This window comes from Bos javanicus, chromosome 14 (genome assembly GCF_032452875.1).
Source record: "Bos javanicus breed banteng chromosome 14, ARS-OSU_banteng_1.0, whole genome shotgun sequence".
In the NCBI taxonomy this organism is placed as follows: Eukaryota; Metazoa; Chordata; class Mammalia; order Artiodactyla; family Bovidae; genus Bos; species Bos javanicus.
This window is the reverse complement of record NC_083881.1, coordinates 39,030,009-39,050,637: the sequence shown is the minus strand read 5'-3', so window position 1 is coordinate 39,050,637 and position 20,629 is coordinate 39,030,009.

The window sequence follows — 20,629 nt, the reverse complement described above, 5'->3', positions numbered from 1 at the left end:
AGAAAGGACATTTGTCTTTTCAGACACCAGCCTTTCCACTTCTGCCCTAAATCCTGTAATTTTCACTTACCTTCTATTTCATTTCCTCTCCATCCATCCATCTCCTCACTTCTGCCTTCAAGCACACCCAGGACATTTGCTATTAAAAGAAAAAAAAAATTCAACACTGTAGCTTCCAACTAGTATTTATTTTATTTTTCCTCCCATTGCATTTTTTAAAGCTTAACTTTCCACAACCTCTCTCTAGATAAACTTTAAACAATACATATTATAAATACTTGAATATCTATAAAGGTTTAAATCTATTAAATGGTGAAAACTCATTCTTCTTCCCAGCTTCCACTAGCACCCAGCTCTCTTTCCCAGAGGCAATCATTTTCATCACCATGTGTTCTTCCAAAGGTGGCCTAAACATGTTTAAGCATATGTTTATGTCCTGTTTGTTTTTTACACAACTGATTAATTGCAGTGCATCTTGTTCCGTGTGTTGCTTTTTTTTTTTTAACCTGATGTTAATATACCTTGGAGGCTGCAGAATATCTGTACATATGAAAACACCCAGGTTTATTTTTTTGTTTGTTTGTTTGAAGAGCTGCTCGGCAGTCATTGCATGTGACTACTATCATTATTTACCTGTAAATTAGCACATAGGTGTCTCAAAATTTGATATTTCAGTAATACCACCATGAATACCCTCTACATAATTCATTTGGCAAGTTTAAGATGGGCTCCCCAGGTGGTGCAGTGGTTGAAGACGTTGCCTGTAATGCAGGAGGCACAAGAGATGAGGGCTCAATCCCTAAGTCCAGAAGATTCCCTATAGTAGGAAATCGCAACCCACTCCAGTATTCTTCCAGGAGAATTCCATGGATAGAAGAGCCTGGTGGGCAACAGTCCATGGGGTCACAAAGAGTCGGACACAACAGAGTAACTGAGTACAACACACACACACACACACGTGTAAGATACATTTCTAGGGATGAAATTACTCACTTAAAAACAGAGTTTAAAAAATCATTTAACCTTTTCTCTCTGAATTCGTCTATATTCTAGTCAAAGCAATTCAATAACCCTCACCACCTAGTTACCTGCCTGCCTTTCTACTGCTTCTCGTGTCCGTTTTGTGCACTTCTCTTTAAACGCCCTTGCCACTCTTTCCACAAACTTGGTATCTTTTTTTCAATGAACCAAAATCCTTCTCCTTCATGAACCATCCTCTAATTCTTCATTTGGCAAGGACACACCCCTGTTTCTTAATACTGCCATTAAATCGCATTTACAATTAACTGTCATGACATTTGCTACCCTCAACTTGGTAATCTAGCCGTTTGCATTAGTACTTTAGCTCCCCCCTAGTGCCTTAGAAGGCAGTCCAAACCCTTTTTGTTTCTTTCTTCCTTAGTTGCACATAGCACAGACCTGTATATTAGTAAATGTTTGTTGCATGAGTATATTGTTAAATAAATAAATGAAAATGAATAAATGAACAAGTGAAAGAAATCTAAATTTGCAAAGAATCACAATTCAGTCTGAGAAGGCTGTGTGTATCCTTCCGGAATTTTTTCTTTGTATCTACCTGATAATTTTTATTTTCAAGGCCACTGGTAGATGAATAAAATCTTACGGTACTTTGAATCCCTTCCAGATTGAGATAAATTGCAATCCCTTCAGGTTTAGCATTACCCCCACACATCTGACATCCAAATGAAGATGGCATTAAGAAAATATTTTTCTATTCTAGCTGTGCATACAGGGTTAGATATTAATTCCTGTTACTAATAGAGAACAAATGCATAGTTCATGAAGAAGAATCTCTTCTATTCATCATTGTTTGAGGAAGTTTTGCCTTCCCTGCTTGCCTCTGTTATTTTCTTTTAGAGTCTAGATTCTACTGAGGTTTGAGGAAAAAAACCTAGACCTCATGTAAAGCAAACTACAGGGCCTCTGATTAGTTGTGAGAGACACACGTTTGTGAGAATTACTATCATAAAGCATCGCTAACCACATTGCCACCACTCACTATACAAATAACAGAATTGGGGATTTTGTGGGTTGAAACTCCGCCTCTCTCAACAAGACAGACTGAGGCAATAAATTGGGTCAAATGTTTAACTATTATAAGTATTTTTTTTTAAATTTTAGACCTCAAACTTTGTAGTTGAAAAAACTGTTTAAAAATGTAGATAATAGGATATTGTAATATTTTTAAATTACATTAGAAATGACAAGGACTCTGGTCCTAACTCTGCCTCTGCCACATTGTCCAGTCTGTTACCTCTCTGTCCTCCGTCTTCTCATTGAATAAATAACGATTTAGACTAGAAAATTTGAAGGTCCATTTAAGTCCTAATGATCTATTTAGGAGTGGAGCTCTGGAGATAGAAAACCTGCCTCCCAGATACAGTTCCACTATGTCGTGCTAAGTGAGTCTTGGCAAGTTATTTAAGTCTCTGTGCCTCCATTGCTTTCTTTTTTTTTTTTTCATTTGGGGCTAATGATGCCTGCTTTACACAGTTATTGTGGGGTGCAAATAAAACAAAGTAAGGGAAAAGAATCGCAAATTCCAAAGTCACTGCATGCAAATAAGAGTTATGAAAATAGTATTGGTATTTCTGCCTTAATTATGAACGGAGACAATGCTCATTTTTTCTTGCACAGTGTTTTATGAGGTAGCATGTTTGGTGAATAGAGCGTGGCATGGCACACTGTCTCCATAACCTAAGCTCTATTTTTTTATAAGGTTCAAAACTCTGGGAAAGTCAAGTTATGTCTTTTAGCCACAAGCTTTCAATACCCCTAGGAAACAAAAAAAGCTTTGTTTTTTTTTTAGAGAAAGGAATAAATGCTAATATAAAAGAAGAGTGTCAAATGCCCTGCAGGAATATTTGAAAATAAACCAACTAATATCAAGAAGTGCTTAAACATTTCTAGACTCCCTGTATTTCTAATAGTAGGTAACAGTTTACATTTAAGTTTCAGACAGTTTTTAAGGACTTCACATGCATTAATTCAATTAATTTCAAAATGAAAAATTTATCATTTTAATTTTATACATGAGCTTAATTGGGGAATACTTTAAATAATTTGATCAAAGTCAGATTACTAGGTAACCTAGTCACCATTTCAATTCACACAATTCAGGTCATCATCAGAGATTATGACTGTTCTTGGCTCAGAAAAGGTGTTGAATAACAACAACAAAAAAATGAAGCTTGGTAGTAAAAATTACTCCCCACTCCGATATCCTAAAGAGTGATAGAAATAAAATTTAGTATTAAAACTTGTTTACTATTCTTGCATTTTAAAATATAGTTTGAAAAGAATGGAGAGTCTATATGAGACAAGAGGTCTGTATGCAGCAAAAGGAGGTGGGAAAGATCATTTACAAGTTCATGATAATTTTTGTTTCTTTCCGGTAAATGAGCCACTGTCTTGCATTTATCATTTCTGTAGAAGATGAACACTGATATTAACTGTTGTTTGAAAACCAGTATCAATACCACCTATAATAGTATCAGTATCAAAACAGGTTAGCATTAGTACACAGAAAAATATTTCTGATCATCAAAACTATAAACAAAAATGCACCATCCAATTATTTTCTTTGCTTTTTCTTGCATTTCTTAAAAATACTGCCAAAACATTGAGAAGGAGTGGTAAAAAAAAAAATGAATTCTTAACATGTGCCTGCCCTTTGAAGCAACAATAGTTATATTGTTATTATTTTTCATTTCTTTATATAAGTGTGAAGATTGACTCTATTTGTGTTTTGATGATTTACTATGTATAATTATAAAAGTGTAACAAGTTCATCATCAGTAACATTTGTCTCTATTTCAATTAGAAACTAAATGAAAAGTCTAAAACCCCCAAACTGTTATTACAACAATACCACCAAATGGAAGCAACTGGAGATTTTGAGACAATAAGTTGCCTTAAATGCTTTGGACTTAAAAAGCTTTTAGAATCTAAGACCAATTATATCACTGATTTTAACAACATGAACAGGTCACTGACTCAAATTGGAAAAGGTGGTATTGCTCAGAGCATGATTTATTTACTTTCCATAGATGAAATGTTATTTTATTTAAAAACATAAGGTTGCTTGAAATCTGGCTAGCTAAAGTTACAGTGAGCATGGTAGCATAGAATTAAGGTTACAGTGAGCAAGGTAATATAGAATTAAAGGATCAGAAGCACAGACAACCCCAGAGAATGAGAGAATAATGTTTCATCAAATCTAAGACACTGGGTGCATTTACATACTATCAAATATATGGGCTTGATGAATCCAGTTCCCTTTGTGTGTGTGTGTATTTCGACATGTCTTTGGTACAGATGCTGTCGTTGGCAAATGCACCTTTGTGTGCTCATGTCACAATAGTTGTGGAGAGGTATTGGCAGAAAGATCCTTAAACATGAGGATTGTATTTCCTGGGAAGAGAGTGAGGGAGACTATTCTCTAAGCATTAGTTACTGTGCTTGCTAACTCAGAACTTCACTTTAAACTAGCTTTTGAAATTGTCCTCCCACCACCCGCCGTGGATTTAAGGCAGTTAATATAGGTCCTTTGTTTTATGTCTAGTTTGTTCTTAAGTGGGGAAGAATATCCTTCAGTCTTCTGCGCGAAGAGTTTAAACTCCCCAGTTACCAGAAAGGTACTTGAACGAGGTTCACAGGAAACACTGCGTCCTCTTGCAAAACAAGGAACTAGGAGAAAACGCAGTGCTTTATTTCTAGCAATATATAATTAGCAAACCGTTCTCCATAAAGCAAGCAAACAGAATATGAAATACAGAAACAAATGGAGTCCTCTTAAAAAAGGATACTCCTCTCATTTCTGGGTTTTGTAAACGAAACGCTTAACTGTATTTTTGTAGGTGATGTACAAGTGGCATAAATTGCATTATAAAAACCTCATATAAATGTATATACATATATGTGTACATGTATTTATACCCATCTAGATAGATTTGGATATCCATATGGATAGATACAAATATATATCCACCTAGATGGATAGATAAAAATTTAAATATAAATATACATTAAGAGAAGAAAGAGAACAAAAGAAAGAACGGAAGGAAAGAGCAAGAACGAAGGGGGTGGGGGGGAAGGAGAGAGAGACAGATTTTTATGAAGAGGGGATCTTGCAGGATCTGAGAACCACTTCATTTGCTTTCATACCCTTTGCTTCTTAGCAGCTATAGAGCTGAGTGGAGTATTCTCACCAGGCTTAGAGAAAAAAGGAAAATTTCTTGCCTCTTTTTCTCTAACCCCTCCAATTAAATCCCCGCCAACAACCTGTACTTAGTCTCAAAGCATCTCTACATAATGCGGGGGATTACGCGGAACTATACTCTGAAATTGAGAATACCCATTCAATTGTGTATTTCCATATAGAGAAGACATTATAAAAATGAGACCAATTCAATCAATAGTTTGTATTTTAGAGTCTATAATAAAACATAGAACAACAACAGAAAAGGAAATGTAGATTGATACACAAATACTATTCAGGTAAATATAGATTGACATCACGGTATTTATGAAACACCAATTAAAAGATGCATGTTCTAATTGCGACGATGAATATTCTTTTCACAGAACATCATAAATGCTCAAGTTGTCCTCAACCTAAAGAAAAAAATATAATTATATCGCCACCTAGTGGATACCACTGGCAAAGCAGGTGTAAGAAGTAAAAGCTAAAAAATTCTCACCACATAATAAAAAGCAGCAAATCAGGCTTGTTATAAAAATCTCGAAAATGAACCCCAAATTAATTTGTGATGTCTTGGTGGATTTTAGGAATACTAAGGTACTCCTGTTTTCAATGTTTTGTATAGAACAGCGTTATTCTGTCTGGATTTCAGAAAACGGTGTCCGCTTCTCTTTCATAGGCAAGGTGTCTTCACTGAGCAGCATTAAGTCAACTTTATGTTATGCATTTGAACCACGCATTGAAGCTGGTCTTAGAGAAATGTGTACTTTAAATGAAACTGAAGATTAATTTGTTTGATGTGTTTTGGCAGTATATATTTCCTCTTAAATTTTTGTCTGAAGAACAATGAGTTTGATGATTATCACTGGAAGCCAAGGATATTCCAGATAAAGCAAAAAGTTAAAATTATAAAGAGATCTTTGCATTATATTAAGGACCTGGCTATTAGCAATTATTTTGACGTTGATGAGGGAAAAGGTCAGACAAACTCATTCAAAACTAAAGCTTTACAGAGAGGTTATTTGGTGCAACTTAATTTCTTAAAAAAAAAAAAAAAGCTGTAGCATTTTTTAACCAACACAAAAAATTTTACTGTAGGACCCAATGAAAAATTTTATTTTGTCTCTCTCCCTTAAGTGTTCAAGGGAATGTTATAAATATTTAAAAGCTGTGATTTACAGCTATAAGATCTAAAAGCAGTGGACTGAAATAATCTTCCCCATGTAATATGTTTAGCACAAAAATGTTCATCACAAAGACATATATCTGGTGTATGTTTTGAGGGGAGGGTGAAAATGCACTTACTGGAAAGCCAGTGAATAGATAGCAGTAAAATGCCATGATTTCTCAACATTCAAAAAGTACATTAAAATACATCATTGCTAGTAAACCAAGATCATTGATAGTTTTAAAGAAATTGTTGGATCCAAACTATGGATGACTTTTAAAAAACATAAATTTATTTTTTTTAAAAAGAACGCAGGGAAAAAAGAATTGTTTAGAATTAAACAGTAAAAAGTAGTAGAGATTATATATTCTCCATGGTAGACAGGGATGAAGATGTGTAATTTATGGACTAGATATTCTACATATCTAGAAAGGATATTATTAATCCTAGAAAAAATTATTCAACAATAAAGTTATACCACTAAAAATTATAGTTGCAGGTAAAAAGTAAAATAAAATAGCAGCAGGGAAAATAAAATTTCAAAATAGTCCCTCAACTGATATGCTAAGATTAATTTCATTTGTGCTTTTTTTTGCTTGTTGTTTCTTTATATTTCTCTTTTGCTTTTGCTTTTACATTTTCAGATCTGAAATACGTATTTTTAAGTAATGGAACAGCTTTTAGATAATATTTTCACAATGCTAGCACATTTAATATCCTGCTACCTAACACTACCATTTTCAAAACTGATACTAAAAACAATTTTCTAATTTAGTAACAAGTAAAAGAACAAAAACATATAAAAATTGTTTTCATAAAGATTCTCTTTTTAAAATTTGACTGGCATGTTTTTGATCCAAAGATCAGAAATTGAATTATGTATATCAGTATTTGGTATAATATTTTAAGTCTGTATCATGGTAACTGAGAAAGCTAATTTACTAATACAGCTGCTTCCAGCATATAATAACAGAAATGATACTCTTTTCTACAGATACATCCCTGCAAATGTTTTTGAAATTTTTCCCAGACCTTTGTCTCATTTCTTGTGAAACTAAATATAGATCCTATGCCTGCTGTTTTCCTTCTACTAAAGATTTAAATTTAAGAAATAATAGATGCCTGTCTAGACAACCCTAAAATTGTTTTACTTACTGATGTATGGATGACTGATAAATGTCATCTTTTCTGCCTGCAGTGCATTTTGAATCTAGTCTACTGACATTTGTCTGTAGTTGACCTGGGTCTGCATTTTAGATTTACATGAAACATTTAAGTTTTACAACTATAAACCTCTCAGTTTCATTGTTCCTACTCTACATCCAATACAATAAAACAATTAGATCCTCTACCATGTTTCTTCTTCCTCACATGGATGTTTTTAATTAAACCAGCAGGGAAGATTGTAATCAAACGAAAGGCAATGGAATTTACTTCATCCCTTACCTAGTGCAACAATTATTAAATTCCCTAGCTTCATATTTCTCATACCGATAAAATTAAATCTGCAGCTCTGCTAGGAAGAGTGGGGGGAAAAAAGAGCAGTGCCAAGTAATCAAAGCCTATAGGTCTTCAGAACAATAATGCAAAATATATAACTCTGCTGTCTGGAAAATTGTTAGCTTACTCCTGTAGATTTCATATCAGTTTTCCTCATTTTCACTTTATTGGGAAGTGTTCCTATATTTTACACATAATAACAGAACAGTAGCCCTTAGAAATGTGGTTATAAGACCTAATTAGGTTATTTCTGAACAATGTTTTTATAGAATAATGGTTTACCTTGAGTTGACCCACGGTTCTATTGAAAGAAATAGGTTTTTTGCTTATGTTATATTATAAATGTGAAATTACCAAGAACATGAATACGAAGAAGTGCTTTGCAAGCTGTGTGTCTATGAGTCTTTGTTAGACATCTCATTACCCTGATACACTGTGACATGTGACATTCCCACTTTTCACCTTTTACACTGCTTACAATGCTTGGACAAGTTTAAAAATTTATACAGAAAACAATCATCCTTACATTTTTAACATGTAGAGAAAACAATTTACATAATCCCTAGCCGATAAAGAAACAAAGAATTTGAGCAGCTAGAGAAGTGATACTTCAATAACATGAACAATGATTCCTGACAGCGTTCCATCTAATTTAGGTTTGCACTAGACATTTAGCTGGCAATAACTGGTGAAAACGTTTTTCCTATGTCCATACTTCGTAGCACTTATCTCAAATATATCAGTCTCCATCACTTGACTATGAGATTAAAAGCAAAAAACATAACATTTGTCACTATCGAATGCTTCACTCATGATAGGCATTCAATCAATGTTAAATGGATTAATGGATTAATTAATATTAAAGGAATGAATAAATATGATGACAGTTGAAATGTTGATATTATGCCACCAAATCCAGACTCCATCCTCTTTAACATCAAAATATTAAAAAGCAATAGTTGTTGACTTTCTCCAGAATCATATCAAGGACCCTGAAAGTCATAGGTGAAGTTAACCAGCAGATAAAAGCATGAAGACCCTGAAAAGAAAAAAATAAATAAATACCGTCTGACTAAATTGTGTATTTGGATAAGAGGAAGAAAAAACAATTAAGATAAACATAATTGCTTAATATTTTAATTGTGAACTTGAAGCTTTAAGCTACATTAACTGAAGCCCCTTAATGAAAATTAGGCTGTAATTCTAACTTCATGATGCTCCTTTATGATTTATTTTGTCTGGTTTCAAAATGAGTCCATGTTCTGTGAGGAATGCAGACTCTAATTTACCAAGTGATTTATATGGACATATGCAGACGACTTTGGCTGAAACTGGTGTTTGGTCAGGGATCCAGGAAATAGAGTTATATCTGTGGCAAATGTGACTATAGTCAATGCAAATTTTGCAGACAATAAAATTAGTAAGATGATAATGATTTTTGAAAGCAATTTACAAAGATAAAGTATGGTATCTTACACTGTTTTGGACATAGATTTGGATACAGGAAGTCAAGAAGAGAGTACAGGAAAAGTTAAAAAAAAAATCCTTTCAGAATAAAAAGAGAGAGAATATTACCAAAAGGGACATAATGAATAAAATTAGACAAAATGTAGGTGACTGCATTACTACTCTCCTTAAAGAATTATTATCAATTGACTTAACTATTATTGTTCCATCAATTTCGTGTTTATTTGCTGCTAGTTAATGTAAATGGAAAGTAAGAAAAAAGAATTCCTTAAACTTGCAATCAGAATAGATATTTAATAGATTAGAAGATAGATTTAATGAATTTACCTGAATGCAATACAGAAAGAGGAAAACAAATATGAACCTGACTGAAATTTGAAGGCGAGAAGGCAAAGCCACTAAATATATCTAATAGATGTTGTTAAGTCTCACTTTTGATACAATGGAATAAGTTTGCAATGGACTTGACCTTCTTACAGGTACTTACTGCTTTAAACTCTGGGCAAAATACCATCAGATCAGATCAGATTAGTTGCTCAGTCGTGTCCAACTCCTCGCGACCCCATGAATCGCAGCACGCCAGAACTCCCTGTCCATCACCATCTCCCGGAGTTCACTCAGACTCACGTCCAGCGAGTCAGTGATGCCATCCAGCCATCTCATCCTCTGGCGTCCCCTTCTCCTCCTGCCCCCAATCCATCCCAGCATCAGAGTCTTTTCCAATGTGTCAATTCTTCGCTTGAGGTGGCCAAAGTACTGGAGTTTCAGCTTCAGCATCATTCCTTCCAAAGAAATCCCAGGGCTAATCTCCTTCAGAATGGACTGGTTGCATCTCCTTGCAGTCCAATGGACTCTCAAGAGTCTTCTCCAACACCACAGTTCAAAAGCATCAATTCTTCAGCACTCAGCCAACTCTCACATCCATACATGACCATAGGAAAAACCATAGCCTTGGCTAGATGAATCTTTGTTGGCAAAGTAATGTCTCTGCTTTTGAATATGCTATCTAGGTTGGTCATAACTTTCCTTCCAAGAAGTAAGCGTCTTCTAATTCAACAGCTGCCTTATGGGTTTGAAAAGTCAACAAAAGGAGGCCTATTTTGAATGAGACCAGATGATTGGAAATATAAACTCTAAAGAGGTGATACCCTGTGGCTTTAGCCTCAGGGCAGGTTCAGTTTGCAGCAGAGCACAGGTGGACCCAAGCTCCTTTAGAAAACCTACTGTATTTCAGGCCTAAAAACTAGCAAGGCAGGACAACCAGGGAAGTCAGAATGTGAGGGAAACACTTGCACGAAAGAGACAGAAAAGGGTGCCCAGTCCCTTGTGTAACATCTACCTCATCACAGACACTGGCACCAAGCTAACACCAACAAGGGCCAGAAGCAGTCTATAAACAGTCTAGCTAATAAAAACCCTCAAACTGAACTGCCCGCTGCAAAAAGTTTGTAGTTTGCATCATCACCACGTGGATTCAATGCTAGATCAAAAAGCATCATAATTCTTGGAGGAAGCTAACAGAACCCAGAGACTCCACAACGTAATAATCAAAATTCAAGGACTACAGTACAAACTTGCTTGTTGAACAAAGGTCATCGACATCACCAGCTGTGAGAGGACACAGACGTTGGTATGAGACAAGGATTTTAAAGAAGCTATTACAGTTATGCTCAAAGAGAGAAGGAAAATATTTTTGTAATCAAAGAAAAGATAGTAAACTTTCAGTCAGAAATAGAAAATATAAAAAGAATTGTCGATTGAATTAAATCATGCCTCCCTCCCCTCAAGTATGTTGAAGTCTTTCTTAATCACTGGTGCTTGTTTCTCCTAATCACTGGTGCTTCCCCATTTGAAAACAGGGCTTTTGTTGATGTGTTGCTGTTCACTTGCCAAACCAAGTTTGATTCTTTTTTTTTTAATTTGATTTTATTTTTAAACTTTACAATATTGTATTAGTTTTGCCAAATATCGAAATGAATCCGCCACAGGTATACCCGTGTTCCCCACCCTGAACCCTCCTCCCTCCTCCCTCCCCTACCCTCCCTCTGGGTCGTCCCAGTGCACCAGCCCCAAGCATCCAGTACCGTGCATCGAACCTGGACTGGCAACTTGTTTCATACATGATATTATACATGTTTCAATGCTATTCTCCCAAATCTCCCCACCCTCTCCCTCTCCTACAGAGTCCATAAGACTGATCTATACATCGGTGTCTAGATAACCAAGTTTGATTCTTTGCGACTCCATGGACTGCAGCACACCCAGCTTCCCTGTCCTTCACTATCTCCTGGAGCTTGCTCAATCTCATGTCCACTTGTTGATGTAGCTAGTAAAAATGAGGTCCTCCTGGAATAGGGTGAGCTCTATATCCAGTTATTAGATTTTTATATAAAAATAGACTCAGACACAGAAGAGACAGGTGGCAGGATGCCTTGCAAAGGCAGAAGTCGAGATTGGAGTTTTGCTGCCACAAGCAAAGGAATGCTAGGGATTGCCAGAAGAGGTGAGAAAAAAAACTCTTTCCAAAAGTCCTTAAATGGAGCATGGCCCTGATGACACCTTAATTCCAGACTTCCAGCCTCCAGAACTTGGAGAGAAGACATTTCTATTGTTTTAAGTCACCCAGTTTGGGGTAATTAGTTATAGCAGCCCTGAAAAACAAATGCAGTAATCAAATGGAAACTTTTAAACTGCAATTTAAAAATACAATTCACATACATACACTGCTCCTGCTGCTGCTGCTGCTAAGTCGCTTCAGTCGTGTCCAACTCTGTGTGACCCCATAGACGGCAGCCCACCAGGCTCCACAGCCCCTGGGATTCTCCAGGCAAGAACACTGGAGTGGGTTGCCATTTCCTTCTCCAATGCATGAAAGTGAAAAGTGAAAGTGAAGTTGCATCCAACTCTTAGTGACCCCATGGACTGCAGCCTTCCAGGCTCCTCCGTCCATGGGATTTTCCAGCCAAGAGTACTGGAGTGGGGTGCCATTGCCTTCTCTGATACATACACTACCATGTGTGAAATAGACAGCTGGTTGGAATCTGCTATCCACAAGAAGCTCAGCTCGGTGCTCTGTGAAGATCTGGATATGCAGGATTGAGAGGAGGGAGGGAGGTCCAAGAGCGAGGGGACGCATGTATGCATGTAGCGGATTCACTTTGATGTGCAGCAGAAACCAACACAACACTGTAAAGCAATTATATTCTAAGACAAGATGAAAAATAAAAGAGAAAAAATTTTAAATACAATATAGAAAGTTTCAAAATGCACTAAATGGGCTTAATAGCAGAATGGAGATGATAGAGTAAAAGGTCAATAACTTTGAAACAAACCATTAGAAAGTACACAATCTGAAGAATATATGCTGACTTGCAAGAGTAGTGTAACTATTTTGAAAAAAAAAAACTTAGAGGCATAAAATAATCCAAATGAGTAACTTTTACTCTACCCACATATATGATTTTTAAAGAGACGGTAAGAATGATAAATTAAGAGAAAGTGTGAGAATTTACTTATAAATTTATAAACTTTTTATAGGGGCCAAGAAACCAATGATCTAAAAAGGAATGAAAACATATTTATATAGAAATGAATGTGTGGGAAATGTACCTAGGAAAAGAGGGTGGAGATGACACTTTCTGCACAATAATAAGGTCTCAGTTATGTATGAGCTGACAGATGATTGAAGTAGTTGAGAAAATTCACTGCAATATAAAGATTTTGGAAAATGGAAAAGTATTAATAATAAAGCATTAACATAGATATTAAAATCACAGAGTTTATTGAGAGGGAATAGAGTGAAGAAAATAAAATAGATCTGGTTCTAAATTTTCTGAATAAACTCATTTAAGTAACACTTATTGAGCTTCTACTAGGTACTAGTCACTGTGCAAGAGAATGTCTTAGGGATTAAAGTAAATAGCTATGAGGATGTATATTCAACGGATGGGATAAATGTCAACAGAGTTAAGTTGCTGAGGTCTGGTACAGCCAAAGTTCTGGAAGTGGGAATGGGAGACCTCCTTGGCAGTCCAGTGGTTAAGACTCCACACTTCCACTTCAGGGCCACAGGGTCAATCCCAGATGAGGAAACTAAGATTTCACATATCAGGCAGTGCATTCTAAAATGAAATAATAGTTGAAATGGGGAGTGAGGAGTGTTCTCTTCCTGAATCTGAGGATCCAGGGGGAATTGAAGAAGCAAAGACTGCAATATTAAAGTGAAGTCCTAGAGTCAGAAGAACTGCAAATTAGCACTGAGGGACAAAAAGATGGAAGGAACAATTATTAATATTTTATTTCAGAGGTGACAGGAGAGACTGTCAGCAATATGTTAAAGGATGCATAGGATAGAAGGACCAATGGATGCAAGGAATTGGTCAAAGGTAGATTTTTAAAAGGACAAGATTAATCTGATTAAGACTGAGAGAAGTAGGAAGCAGATTTTTTTAAAGTGATGACTCAGTTACCCAATGGGGTATATCAGTCAGTTCAGTTCAGTTCAGTCGCTCAGTCGTGCCCAACTCTTTGCAACCTCATGAATCACAGCACACCAGGCCTCCCTGTCCATCATCAACTACCAGAGTTAACTCAGACTCATGTCCATCGAGTCAGTGATGCCATCCAGCCATCTCATCCTCTGTCGTCCCCTTCTCCTCCTTCCCCCAATCCTTCTCAGCATCAGGGTCTTTTCCAATGAGTCAACTCTTTGCATGAGGTGGCCAAAGTATTAGAGTTTCAGCTTCAGCATCAGTCCTTCCAATGAACACCCAGGACTGATCTCTTTTAGGGTGGACTAGTTGGATCTCCTTGCAGTCCAAGGGATGATCAAGAGTCCTTCAACACCACAGTTCAAAAGCATCAATTCTTCTTTGTTCAGCTTTCTTCACAGTCCAACTCTCACATCCATACATGACCACTGGAAAAACCATAGCCTTGACTAGACGGACCTTTGTTGGCAAAGTAATGTCTCTGCTTTTGAATATGCTGTCTAGGTTGGTCATAACTTTCCTTCCAAGAAGTAAGCATCTTGTAATTTCATGGCTGCAGTCACCATCTGCAGTGATTTTGGAGCCCAGAAAAATAAAGTCTGACACTGTTTCCACTGTTTCCCCATCTATTTCCCATGAAGTGATGGGACCAGATGCCATGATCTTAGTTTCTGAATGTTGAGCTTTAAGCCAACTTTTTCACTCTCCTCTTTCACTTTCATCAAAAGGCTTTTTAGTTCCTCTTCACTTTCTGCCACAAGGGTGGTATCATGTGCATATCTGAGGTTATTGATATTTCCTCCGGCAATCTTGATTTCAGCTTGTGCTTCTTCCAGCCCAGCGTTTCTCACGATATACTCTGCATAGAAGTTAAATAAGCAGGGTGACAATATACAGCCTTGACGTACTCCTTTTCCTATTTGGAACCAGTCTGTTGTTCCATGTCCAGTTCTAACTGTTGCTTCCTGACCTGCATACAGATTTCTCAGGATGCAGGTCAGGTGGTCTGGTATTCCCATCTCTTGAAGAACTTTCCACAGTTTATTGTGATCCACACAGTCTAAGGCTTTGGCATAGTCAATAAAGCAGAAATAGATGTTTTTCTGGAACTCTCTTTCCTTTTTCATGATCCAGCAGATGTTGGCAATTTGATCTCTGGTTCTTCTACCTTTTCTAAAACCAGCTTGAACATCTGGAAGTTCATGGTTCACATACTGCTGAGGCCTGGTTTGGAGAATGTTGAGCATTACTTTACTAGCGTGTGAGATAAGTGCAATTGTGCGGTAGTTTGAGCATTCTTTGGCATTGTCTTTCTTTGGGATTGGAATGAAAACTGACTTTTCCAGTCCTGTGGCCACTGCTGAGTTTTCCAAATTTGCTGGCATATTGAGTGCAGCACTTTCACAGCATCATCTTTCAGGATTTGAAATAGCTCAACTGGAATTCCATCACCTCCACTAGCTTTGTTTGTAGTGATGCTTTCTAAGACCCACTTGACTTCACATTCCAGGATGTCTGGCCGTAGATGAGTGATCACACCATCGTGATTATCTTGGTCATGAAGATCTTTTTTGTATAGTTCTGTGTATTCTTGCCACCTCTTCTTAATATCTTCTGCTTCTGTTAGGTCCATATCATTTCTGTCCTTTATCGAGCCCATCTTTGCATGAAATGTTCCCTTGGTATCTCTAATTTTCTTGAAGAGATCTCTAGTCTTTCCCATTTTGTTGGTTTCCTCTATTTCTTTGCATTGATCGCTGAGGAAGTCTTTCTTATCTTTTCTTGCTATTCTTTGGAACTCTGCATTCAGATGCTTATATCTTTCCTTTTCTCCTTTGCTTTTCACTTCTCTTCTTTTCACAGCTATTTGTAAGGCCTCCCCAGACAGCTATTTTGCTTTTTTGCATTTATTTTCCATGGGGATGGGTTTGTTCCCTGTCTCCTGTACAATGTCACAAACCTCCATCCATAGTTCATCAGGCACTCTGTCTATCAGATCTAGGCCCTTAAATCTAGTTCTCACTTCCACTGTATAATCATAAGGGATTTGATTTAGGTCATACCTGAATGGTCTAGTGATTTTCCTTACTTTTTTCAATTTAAGTCTGAATTTGGCAATAAGGAGTTCATATCTGAGCCACAGTCAGCTCCTGGTCTTGTGTTTGCTGACTGTATAGAGCTTCTCCATCTTTGGCTGCAAAGAATATAATCAATCTGATTTCAGTGTTGACCATCTGATGATGTCCATGTGTAGAGTCTGTTCTATACACAATGGGGTATAGATATAGATAAATAGATGAAAAGAATTTTGTTGTAGGTGGGTGTGCGTGTGACCATGAGCACGTATATGTTCGTGTGTGTGTGTGTGTGTGTGCGTGTATGCATAGGTACACACTTACAACTCTGAATAGTGAGACAAAAGTGAGGTTAAGGAATATAAAGACTGGAGAGTTAGTGTAAGAAGTATATTTTTCTTTTAAAAATTGCTTGGGCTTCCTGGTGGCTTAGTGGTGAAGAATCCACTTGCCAGTGCAGGACACATAGGTTCAGTGCCTGGTGCAGGAAGATCCTACACGCCATGGAGCAACTAAGCCCATGCACCACAGCTACTGATCTCTAGAGCCTGGAAGCCACCACTGCTGGGCCCATTTGCTCCAACTACTGAAGCCTGTGCACCCTAGAGCCCGTGCTCCACAACAAGAGAAACCACCGCCAAGAGAAGCCCACATGCTGCAACGAGAGCCTAGCTTCCACTCACTGCAGCTAGAGAAAAAGCCAGTGCAGCAATGAAGACTCAGCACAGCCAAAAATAAAGAAATAAATAAAATTATTTTCTTTTAAAGTGCTTGGATTAATTTAATGAAGTTTGGTTGGTGTGGAATAGAAGGAGGTATATTTCCAAAAAGCGCTGAAGACAATGTAATGTTTGTGTATGATAGAAAGCACTCTTAAAAGTAATTTGATTTTAAGAAGTTTGTATTTTCAACACTCAGCCAACTATATCCATCTTGTTATTTAGATTCAGTGCTTTTTACTTGTATAGTACCCCTTGAACCAACATAATAACACTTCACAGTTATTTATATATGAACAGTATCTGCTTGGAATAAACTATTGTCTCTGTCTTCAGCAAGTACAATTTCACATGCCATTGTGAACTGAAAGTAAGAGCTGATGCAATGAGATGTAGAAGGGAAGGATAAGAGCAATCTCATAATTCAGTAAGCAATCACTATCAGCACCATTTTTTTTCTAACAATAAGAAGCAAAATACATTATATTTAAATGCAACAAAACTTGTTCTTGTCATTGTTGTAGTTTTTAAATCAAAGGCTACATACACCTCAAATTCAGCAGATCCCGTTTAGACACCTTTCTGCACATGGTGCTGTTGACCCCATTTCAATTACAGTGAATTGGATCCACTCACTCTTACTAACTTAGTATCTAAACTAGTTTCTCAAAGAAATGAAAACATTTTTAAAAAGTTAATTGATGATTTAGTTGCTAAGTTCGACTCTTGTGATCCCATGGATTGTAGCCGTCCAGACTCCTCTGTCCATGGGATTTCCCAAGCAAGAACACTGCAGAAGATATCCAGCCATTTCCTTCTCCAGGGGATCTTCCTGACCCAGGGATTGAACCCAGGTTTCCTGCATTGCAGGCAGATTCTTTACCAAGTGAGCCACTAATGTATACTCACCTAAAAACTGGAAAAAAAAATTGAAAGAAATGTATCATAATATTATTCCAAAATAAACAGTATCATGATATCTTCTCATATTTTAGACATATTTAACAATGTCTGTCTTACTACATATATGATTGGCAAACTGATGTTTTTCATTTTTATTGTATTGAAAAGCATTTCTTGGATTTTAGCCATTATCTAAATAATTGTTTCATATACCTGAATGCTCCATTACTTATTTGTAAAGGTATTTTTTTTTAAATTTGGGCCCTTAATGAAAAAATTGACTACAACATACAACACTCTCAATATATGTCGATTTGAGCATAGAGAAAGCAACTTATATGCACATGATACATATATAAATATGTATGAACTATGGAATAGATCTGGTTCTCTGGTGATAACTGCTAAATCTTTTTCATAAAGATTAATAAATGTATCAGTCAACTGTAGTTCCGGTGAGTGTCTCTGTTCTGATTCTGGGCTGGGTCCTCACATTTTGTTGTTCCAACTTCCGGTCATCTATGTGATGCTGCATGCCTCACTGGTAACAATAGCAGTAAAATAAATTTGTAGAGGATAACTTTCTAAGTTCATAAATGTTTAAAGATAGTTCTGTGTAAAATATATGTTATAAACAATATTTTTATTTTTAAAACTCAGCTATTTCTATTTCTGCTCACTACTGAACACGCCTGAGAGGTTCCAAGTTTCAGGATGTCTAGTGCAGCTGACTGGGGTTTTATCTCCCCATGCGACCTGCTGGGTTGTAAACAACTACAGCTGGTGTCATTTGGAAAACCTTTTTCTTCCTTTTTTTAATTAATTTTTATTGGAGTATAGTTGCTGTACAATTTTGTGTTAGCTTCTACTGTATAGCTAAATGAATCAACTGCATACATACATGTATCCATTCCCTTTCGGACTTCCTTCCCATTCAGATCACCACAGTGCATTAAGTAGTGTTCCCTGTGTTACGCAGTAGGTTCTCATGAGTTACCTATTTTGTACATGATATCAAGAGTGTATTATCATACTCAGTGCATACTCAGTCTTCCAATTCCTTCTACCTCCTTTCTTCCCTGGTATCCATACACTTGTTCTCTAACTCTGTATCCCATTTCTGCTTTGCAAATAGGACATCTATACCATTTTTCTAGATTGAACATATACGTGTTTATGTATGATATTTGTGGAAGAACCTTTTTTCAAATTCTGGAAATCCGTTAGTTACAGTCTGTATTGCATCACCAGCATTCTTCCCAGTGACTACAATGATTCTATAAAAGAGTTCAGATGTCACTTATGGGTTTGTGTTTGAACTCTTTAACATTGTGAATGTACAAATTAATTTACTTTGTAGTGCTCAGCAAAAATATTACTAAATGTATTCCCCAGACTACTATATAAGTATTCCCACCGTTATCCAGAATCAGAAGAGTCACATATGAATTGAGCAGCAGTGAATCTTTTAGATATTTAGTTCTCTCTGAAAGGATAGCAGGGCTTCCCTGGTGGCTCAGATGGTAAAGAATCTGCCTGCAATGCAGGAGACCTGGGTTAGATCCCTGGGCTGGGAAGATTCCTGGGAGGAAGGGATGGCAACCCACTCAAGTATTCCTGCCTGGAGAATCCTCATGAACAGAGGAGCCTGGAGCCATGGGGTTGCAAAGGATAACAAACTTTTTTTTTTTATAGTTTTAGCCTGCAGTCAGTTATGGCTATTAAGGAATATCCAGTACTTAAAGGATGGATAAAATGATATATATAAGAAAGGGAAAATACTGTATAAATTTTTCTTGCTGATTTTGTATTTTTGGTTTGGAGCTTCATTGTCTGCCTGGTCTTATTATAAGTAATTATCTGAAACTATAGCATATTCTTTCAAAGTCTGTCCAGAGTCTGCAGTAAGGAGGGCTAGCTAGTCTGAGACACATGAGCACACTAATAAGGCTCATAATATGATATCCCTTCAAACAAATATTGTCAAACTACAATTTGACATTTTTTAAAATCAAGGAGATGCTGGGATATATTAAGAGGGAGAAGGGAAAACAAAGAATTGCAGATGGCCATATCATGCTGCCTTGAGGAATTCATATCCAAACTCCAAGTTACAAACATACATGTATTTTCCACTTTGCAGAAGACTAGACAGTTATCTCCTAAGTGTTTCACATGACAAGGAGGATCGGGGAAGTAGTCTATCTTCCAATTATTTACAGAACTTTCCCTGAAGACAGTTTTAGAAAACACCACCTTCTTCATCCTTTTACATTTCTGGAGATGTTGCAAGTGTTTAACCATCTAGGCTAGGACATTGAGCAGTTCTCCTTAAAACAGTTCTGGTATTTTCAGTTTTATCATAGTTGTCTAATTTTGAGACATTACCTCCACGTATCATAAGCGTTATAGACTTGATACATTTTTTTAATGTCTTTACTTCGTCTAAAAATAAATAGGCAAGTCTCATTAGAGACTGAGGAGATATATAAGTAGGACAATTCTAAACATAAGGGGAAATAAAGCTTCTTATACTCATCAGAGGGTTTCCATTTCTCCCTCCTTCCCTTATTCGTTCCCTCCCTTATTTCTCTTTCAGCAATCTTCCTTTTTTTCCTTACACAAAATCCCATATCAAAATTTCTTTTTCTGGCTTCATTTCCACATGCTAATTCTTTCAGCTAGAATTTGTCACAGCCTTATCTATTCCCCTGAAACCTATGTTTTGATGCCACGTCTTCTAAATAATAGCCATGCATATGATGAATGATGACACAAGTGATACAGATGGATTTCTTGGTAATTTGTATTATTGAATTAATTAACATAAATTTAAACTAGGCCAACAGTGAGGTTTTTTTTTTTTTTTTCCTCCCAATGGGTAGACCATTTCAAAGCCCTTAAATAAGGTCAGGTAGGAAACTTACAAATACTCTAGGTAATTATTTATTTATGTAATGAATCTAAACACCTGCTCAAACATCTCTATTTAAATCCACGTAGCTTAGGATTCAGAATCACCTGTGAACATCATTTACTGACTGCTCTGGGAAGGTCATGAAGACACTCTAAGTCTCAATCTC